At 40.8% G+C, this 8,851-nt stretch overlaps 1 long non-coding RNA gene across 1 annotated transcript; it reads right to left on the bottom strand.

Moving 5' to 3' along the window:
- Positions 1-869: 869 nt before the first annotated feature.
- LOC130438322 (uncharacterized) lies at positions 870-1,956 on the bottom strand. Its single transcript, XR_008909309.1, has 3 exons — positions 1,805-1,956; positions 1,644-1,724; positions 870-1,548 (listed from the first exon to the last, which is right to left on the bottom strand). It is a non-coding gene; the product is annotated as an uncharacterized LOC130438322 (long non-coding RNA).
- Between the last annotated feature and the right edge of the window lie 6,895 nt (positions 1,957-8,851).

The following is an 8,851-nucleotide window of genomic DNA, read 5'->3' as shown; positions in this document are numbered from 1 at the left end:
TCAGATGTGCACACTGCATGCTGCTTGTCCAAAAAAATAACTCAGACTAGAGATGGTCCTGGCAGGGATGTTGAGAAAAACAGCCCTAACACCAAACCTCCAGATCTTTGAAGACCTGACACAGTTTCATCATATGCTGTACAGGTAAACTTTGACAGTAATGCAATAACAACTAGCACACGCTGTGGTTTTGTGGACTTAACAGACATGTACGAATACTGACCCTTGAGGAAAAGAGATGCAGTCTCAAGTCTTGGGTGGCCTCCTCAAGCCATTCTGAGCGTTCTTTGCCCCTCTTCAATGTCTACACTGACATACTGTATCTTTAAATATGTCAGTGCGATTGTTTTGTCTTAAGATGCACACATTAATGTTTAATTGTAAAGTATGTTTTTAAAAAGGACTTAAATATCCTCACTTAACTAAGGCTTAGTCCTGATTTAAACGAATCCCTGTCTGGGAAATCACCTAGGAGTTACAAAGTTCAATGAAAATTGGTTCAAAATTTCTCCACTGATGGGGCTGACTATATAGAAATTTAAAATCTTTTCATAGTTTTTGAGCAATGACAGAGAATGAGAATGGATGTTCTTGTATATCATTAATCCATCAATTTCTTATCAAGAAAGTTATTGGACAACCAACGTTTAATATATTCCATATGTGACGGGAGGGAGCAGTACAGGTTAAATACACATTTGAGTTTGTCGACTACGCCACCCGGGTAACCCGGGAAATAAAAAAATAACCCCAAAGTTTTGTTATTAGGTCACACAGGTCCGATTCTCATAAATTAAGGTAGGCGGGAAACGTGGATATCAAAAATACAAAAGTTTATTGAAACACTGAATTTTAAAATAGAATAGGCATTTGAAATGGTCTGGTCATGGGGTTCATTCTCTGGCCACACTCTCTCCAATGACCACGAAAAACGAATACACAAAACACTTACTTACAGGGCTGAGGTTACCCACCGGAGTGATCACCAGCACTAGTTATCCAAAAGCACACTTCTACACACCACACCGTGAACTCAGATCACACACGCACACACTTCAAAAGTGTCACACGGCAAACGTTGAAGCAGCACCACCACCACCACTACTAAGGATCTACCACCCGTGGGACCCCAGCTCCTGAAAGGAAAACAAAAACAAAATAAACAAACCTTAAACGAAAAATACATACAAAAATCAGTCGTATGGAATTACAACTCATTTATATCTGTGTGGGTAAAAGCCACAACAATAAGGGCTCAGCAATACAAAAGTATTCAAGCATAAGCCCACACAGTTCACGAAAAGAGAAAAAGTGGAGATGGGGGGGGGGAGCTCAGACGAGGCCGCAGTCTATAACCAAGTATGGTCACATGAGCTGAAGATTCATCCACCCCGAGTTATCGGAAGAAAATTAACAATCCACATGAACAACCATAACCGCAGCAGCAGTCTTCCTAGGTAGCGATAGTGGAAGTGTTGGTGAACTGTACGACAGTAGCAAAGAGCAAGCGAGTCACGACGATAATCGCCAGGACAAAAAGGGAGGATCCTGCGGCAAATACGGATGACAAAAACGAAAGAACAGCGTTACTAATAGTTACACATCACCGCTGGAATTCCCCGTTAACAAACACACTGACTTACCAACGGAGCACAACGAGAGTAGATGAGCTTACTATCAGTTCGCAGGCTGGACACGCAGCGTTCAAATACCCCGCTGCAAAGCTGAAGTACAGGGACTGCACATTAATCAAAACCACCCACCCCTCAGCAAAACAGTTAACCATAAAACAGCTTTCGCTTACCAAAAGGAAGAGCAATCATACAGTCCACAGGAACCGATGAAAACACTGATAAAACAGACAGGCTGGGGTGCAACAACCAAAATCATAAGTATAAGTGTTTGTCATTAAAGGTTAAGCGAATGCTACCTGTTAGCAGTGCATACCTGAAGCCACAGTCAACACAAAAAGGGGAGGATCCGGGCGTGACGCATCCCAGGCTAAAACACGTCCTGAAATACTCAGCACTCGCTGTTGATTGGTGCTAACATGTGTCAATCACAGCCACTTACCTCATTCATCCTATCACACATACAATCGGTCAGGGATCCATCAGAGATCATTCAAATAAATATATAAAGAAATGGCACAATGACAATACTCCTAAAGAGAGCATGTATAGTGAGAACAGATTTGAACCCGAAAACAGAACATCACTTTGTGGAAGAAGAGGTTTTCTTAATGGGACCTTTCTTCTTTTAATAAAGTTTGAATTTAGGGTAAACAATAAGAATGCATTGTTTTGAACATTCACGGCGATGGTTCTATTGAGTCAAATTGAATTGAGGGGCAGTGCTGTGCTGTAACCAGCTCCAAACATGAGGTCGTCCATAATGAACGTTCCTTCAAAACAATTGAATTCTTGTATGGAGTCATGGAAGGAAATGTTATTTTTAACTTTGTAAGTTAAAATTGTAACTGTCTCTGTTGTATATTATAATGCAGACAATTTACTCTAGATAAAATAAAGTCCTGTGATATCTGAAATTTCACATTATGGAAACAAAGATGCCGATGGTGTTTAGTTTGAAGGATCTTGTGCATATTTTCTGTATTTTCTTTGTTCTGAGAGATCAGGTGTTAAGTATGACCAAACAGTGCTTAAATAGTGTCTGGCACATTTCTACTTTATAACTAACAGATTCATAGGGTACATTTATGCAGCACAATGAAGCCTCTCTTGTGTACTTATATTATCTGAAATGTTTCCAACAATGTTCCCGAGATATTCCAACACTGATGGCGTACATTATAACGTCTAGACCGTTTCATCGGACACTTGTGTCTGGACTGCAGTTAACGCTTGTGTTTGTAATCAGAAATAATCTACTTGCACTCTATTGTTTGTGAATGTGTGCTTCAAGTTAAGGGCAGCCCACGAATGCGCGCCTGCGCAGTAACCTTTGTTTATGTTGTCACTTTGGAACCATCTATTTGATTTGTGAGTCTCCTCAAATAGATTTCCATTAGCAGACGAGCTGAAGACCTAAACTCCCATCATACAGTCAGTTCGAGCTTTATTGTCATTCCGCTGAATGTGGGGACACACAGTGGAATGAAATGTCGTGCCTCACATGACCATGGTGCTACATATATAAAGGGCATACAGAACTATCCTACTGATAGTTTGACAATAAATATACTATGCATAAAAAATGTTTACCTATAAATAAACCAAAAATACAAACTATACTATATTAAAATGCTTTTCTATACATAATCGAATTTGTAATGCATGAGCATTTAAACATACAAATATTCCACGCTCCTTCACAGCATTATGAAGCTATACCTTTGGTTTTGTACTGCAATCTAGATGTGACATTGCAATTGAACCTTTTGAAGTCATTTCTTTTATCTCTTATCTTGGTTTATAAGTTCCCTCCGTTTAAATTAAGCTATTAAACTGAAGACAAACAGAACTTCAAAACTACAGATTGACTCTGTGAACTACAAACATAGACTTTAAACAGACAGAAAAGCGATTAAGAACACACCTCTATATGGTCGATTTAACCCACAGACAGGAGTCAACATCTAAACTATAACAAATCTGTGTTTAGAACATATGTAGAAATTGTCTCCCAGACTCTCTACTGATGATCTTTTTCTTTTTGAAATTTGGATTGCTTGAATGTGACTTTTGACTGCATGCATCTAAAACTTCATTAAAGTCTGATGACTTATGCTGTTATGTAAGTGGTGGCTTGGCTATTTTGGCACATTTCATCAAGTGAGATGAGATTTTTGAATTGATTTTGCCTTCCGTCTGCTGCATGACAAATGGTGGAGTAGCAAAGGGTCATCGTCATCATGAAACTCTTCCAACCCATCTGACTAATAAACACTAATCATGACCTCTATAGGTGACTTTTGGCTTTAATAAACCTTGTGCTGTCAGTGCAGGTTTCTCTGTTAGACATTATTATCTGTACCTTTGTCTTCTATTATCGCATATTAAAGTGCTGGAATATCTCCAGCAGGCGAGCTGTCCTACAAGCTTCGTGGCTTTCAGGCTCTTTACATTTGTAGAGTGAAATGAAGCACGGAGCGTGAGCTCAGACCTGGAGCTTAAAGAAACTAAAGAAAGTGATGTGTGTGTGGTATCGGTTGAAGATTATGTGCGACAGTGGCATTCAGCTACAGCAGAAGTGTGCGCTTCCATTAGGGCAGGAAGAATAGAGAGAAGCACTCATGCTGTTTACTGATTGTAGCACTTATGAGAGGCCAATGATGAGTCCTGACTACTGCTGAGGCATTTTCACACTATTTTTGGATTAGACATCTTCATTCAAATTTCAGTGCATTAACTCTAAAGTGTCTTTGGTGTGTTTTGGAGTTTCTCTCTGGTATTTGGCCGATCAGGTGGAGGTTGGAAATGCATTATACTGTGTGAAATATACAGAGATACAACAAGCACTGACTCATCATTCTGTCTTCATGCATTGTATTAACTTGAATAACTTTCCTGTCTTCGTCTGGAAGTAAAAAAAAAAGATTTCCAATAAAATCACCTGAACATGCATCTCAATGTAATTAAGACGTCCCAATTTTTACTTTCAGACTGCCCTGAAGGATTTGAGAGAAGCAAGACGTGGTGGGGAGAATGATCTATAGGGAAACAATTGATTCAAATAACATAACAAGCAAACAAACAACAAATTATTTGCACAAATTAATTGATGATGACCTGAGCTCACCTAGTTAACATAACAGTGACTAAACATGGGAACAAGTGAGGATCAAGTTAGTGAAGGTGACAGGACGAGAGGGAGAAGAACAATAAATCAACAGCACTAATGGGTCCCGTGGGTCTGAATCGATACACATTTCTAGAAATGGAATGCGGTGAAGTGCTCATTAAACATGCTGATGCTCATTGTGGTTATGGCTATTTCAGTATAGACGCTTTAATCGAAGGCTTCTCTGCTGCTCTAAGGATTTATACTCCACCGTATGCGTTTCAGAGTCTGATTGGAAAGGGTGAATGCATGTCTGACAACGGAGAATGCTCATCTAATAGTCCTGCAGACCCATATCCATTCTACCACACACACACACACACACACACACCATCACCGCTGCTAGGCAACACCTCCTCAGTGGAGAAGGAGCACTCGGGGCTCATTGTTTCTGTGCCAATCACAGCATCTGTCTCAAGGTCCTGCGCTCGGAGACACAGACAATCTACTTTTTTTGTCAAGCGTCTATACTGGTCGTTCACAATCATGTAAGCAGAAGAGAGAGCTGTAAATATTGTTCTTAACGTTTGGAAATCATCTCTACAACACTTCTATTCTGCTTGTTCATCTTCAGAATGACGTCTAATGTAGGTTAGGTGGTTTGGGACATATTTAGTTTTATCTTTGGTTTTGGAATATTTTTTGATGTTAACACAATATCAAATCGACCTTGTTTGCTTTGCTGGTCTTATTCTGAATTATTCATCTGTGCATATTATTCCCCAAGCAGAAAACCAGGAGAGAGGTGTATGCCAGTTTTTCCATTCATTTCAGCAGCAGATGCTCGGCTGGCCTCAGACCGCCTGAAAATACACCTTTTAAAATCTCTTATATCTTTTCTCATGAGCACTCAATATTGTTTTTACACACAGACGTTAAACGGGGAACACTTAAGAAATTCTGTTGAATAAGTATCTTTATATAATGTATATAACGTTGTAACGGATTTCGCACCTCAGTCGGCCACGCCCCCTGCACCGGTGCCTTCTCCCAGACTCTCACCATCTTACTGAGTACACCCGCACCTACACCCTATCCCCATAGACTCTATATACACTCTCACTCTCCATTTGTGCTTTGTCAGGTCTAGTTGTCGTTTATGTGTAAGCTGCTAGTTCTGACCCAGTTGTATTTGTTACCCATTTACCTGTGGATTGTAGCCTGGGGAGAGAGTGGTCTCCTGGCAGGTTTTCCATCACTGCAGCCCATACTGTACCGGTAAGCACCTCTTCACTGGAGAGTCCGAAGACGCCTGTCAAGGTACGGGAACCCAACGAGTACAGGGAATTCTGGGCCATGGAGGAATATATTTCTGAGGGCTTGGCGCAACATTTCATCTGTCCATCTACATCCCCTGCCGCATCCAGTTTTTTCCGGAAATGGCCGCAACCCTCCACTGTCCGAGGACTTCAGCATTTCCCAGGTTTTGGCAACTTTTACCAAAGCTTTATCACCAACTTCAGCTCCATTTCATCCCCACTCACCTCCATGATAAGTAAGATGTCCAAATTCTATCCTGTAAATCTAATAATTTTTCTGTTCCTTCCACATAACCTGGTGTGGTGGCTGATCCTCCTCTAATCGATGCCACCCACCAGATCTACCGGGTTGAGTCCATCCTCAACTCCAGGCGATTGGGCGGCCGCCTTGAATATCTGGTAGAATGGGAAGGGGTATGGCCTGACGAACAGTCTTGGGTCGCCCAACACTTCTCAGAGACTTTCGTGCTGCTCTCCCGGATTGCCCACCTCATGCATGAACAGAGGTTCAATAAGGAGGTTCAACTGACACCGAGTTGTGAATGTGAACTCTGAGTTGATTTACACCGAGATGCTTAACTTTTAGTTTTTGGTTTCAGAACAGCTGATTTGAGTTACTTCAATCAACTCTGGGTTGGCTTACTATGAGTTAATCGTGTGCACCTGACTATGAAAAGCCATGATCAATGGAGCTCCCATATTACGAATCACCATGGCAACAGCTCCAAAGAAAAAAGCAACATGTCAGCGCTTATGAGCGAGGCACACTTTCCTTTCCGCTCTGCATACAATGGATTTACTAATGTGCTGAAAATACCTTAAGTTTAAATTTATAAATAGATAAATGTAGCAATCAACAAATCAATTAATCAGTAAAAGAATTAATGTAAAAACAGAAATAAAGAAAATCTTATGTTCTCACTCCTCATTTGTGATAAATGTGAGATGTAAAGGTGTATGGGACACTTGTTAGGGTGTCAGACTCGTGTTGAAGTTAGACTGATCACCGGTTTGAATCCTGCTATTGCATTTTTGTTATTATTTATGAATTTATTTATACACTTTTTTTATTAAATAGTTTTAAATTCATAAAAAAATATATTTATTGGGTCATTTTTCGTTCTCTATATAAAACTTGCATGTGTGAGAAAGTTTAAGGAAAAGAATCTGCTCTTATGTAACACACTGCCACTATGGCTGATGTTATCAATGTTAGGATGGATGAGATATATTTTGATATATTTAATTCACTGTAAAAGGGAAATGGTACAGCTTTTAAAAAATGCAGGAGGAAATGACAAAATTACACTTCGGTCCTAAATTCCTCTCTTGAAAATAAATGCACCTCCCTATGAATTAACGCAGCATCTTCGCATACAGGAACCTCTGTAAAAGCACATATGACATTTCATTCATTTAGTTGGTCTCTGTGGGATTAAACTGTGTGCCATGAATGACTGTATTAAATGATTGAATGAATAAGGTTCACCACTTGTGCTTTAAAGAGGGGGAGGAAATCAAAACAAATTCTGGGTTTACAAAAACCCTTCTCCCTGTCACAGAATGTCCCCAGAAACACAGACGAGGTAGATCCAGGAGCAAAACCCTTTAATAAATACTGTACATCCATATACACTTGAGACTTGACAATGAACATGAAAGCAGGGTGAGTATAAGTAGTGTTCAGTGATGAGGATGATGACGGGCAGGTGCGATGATAAACAGGGGACAGGTGCGTGAGCATGGAAAATGATGGGAATTGAGTCCTAGAGGAAACATAGGGAGAGACAGTATTCACCAAACCTCCTTCTGAATCGGGCAAAAATCACGTCACCCACCTGGAACACTAGAACAGAATTGTTTTGATAACAGGGATATACATCCTTTGCGCTGATAGCGATTTGAACATTAACACATTAAAAGGATATCATCTAAAAGAGGATTCATACATGACAGAGGGGAAAATAAACATCAGGATGAAATTACAAGTACCTGATAGATGCAGACACATAAGGAGGAGTTTGGGATGGAGGTGGGGTTTTAAGCATGCTACGAATGAACAGCTGTACATGAGCTTGTGACGAGGCACTGTTCTGGGATCAGCGTCATCTGGGACACAGCCCGGCAGCTAGCGCTGATTGAGAGCACCTGAATCCGATTAGCTGCCGGGCATATAAGCCGCCTTCTCCCAGCACTCGAGGTCCCAGGACATACAGCACTATATGCTGTGTCTCACATACCCCCGAGTGAGAGCGAGAGCGAGGATGTCCCCAGCGAGGGGGACATGGAGGACCCGATTGCCCAGGCACGGAGCGGCGGAGAGCACCCTGGAACACACCCTTTTTTTTATGTTTATTTATGAGTTGTGCATTAAAATCCCCGTTGGGGTTGCTTACACCACCGCCATGTCTGTGTCGTGTCTCTTACCCCCGTCACAGAGCTATTAGAAGGCTATCAAAAAAGGACACAGAGCCTTTTCTCAATATACGTTCTTGTCTGAACTTGTGTTGTGTGGTCTTGGGAAACGTAAAACATAAAACAGCAAAATTCTCATAATATTACTATTATTTTATCACAAAGTGTAGTTTGTTGTAGAGCTGTTAAGGCAAGAAGTTTTGTATTTAAAGTTCAACTATGTGGTCGGTTAATAAAGATAGCTTCTATTTAAAAAAAATGGCATGGACGATTTCAGAGATGTGAGCTAGAGGTGATCACCGGCCACTCAGCACTAATGTACGCCGCCCGACACATCCTCACCTTTGCAAATGCATCTGCAGCTCACAGCTAGC

The sequence above is a fragment of the Triplophysa dalaica genome, chromosome 16 (genome assembly GCF_015846415.1).
Source record: "Triplophysa dalaica isolate WHDGS20190420 chromosome 16, ASM1584641v1, whole genome shotgun sequence".
Lineage (NCBI taxonomy): Eukaryota > Metazoa > Chordata > Actinopteri > Cypriniformes > Nemacheilidae > Triplophysa > Triplophysa dalaica.
Note: the sequence above shows the minus strand (reverse complement) of the source record. Positions and strands in the feature narration are given on the sequence as shown.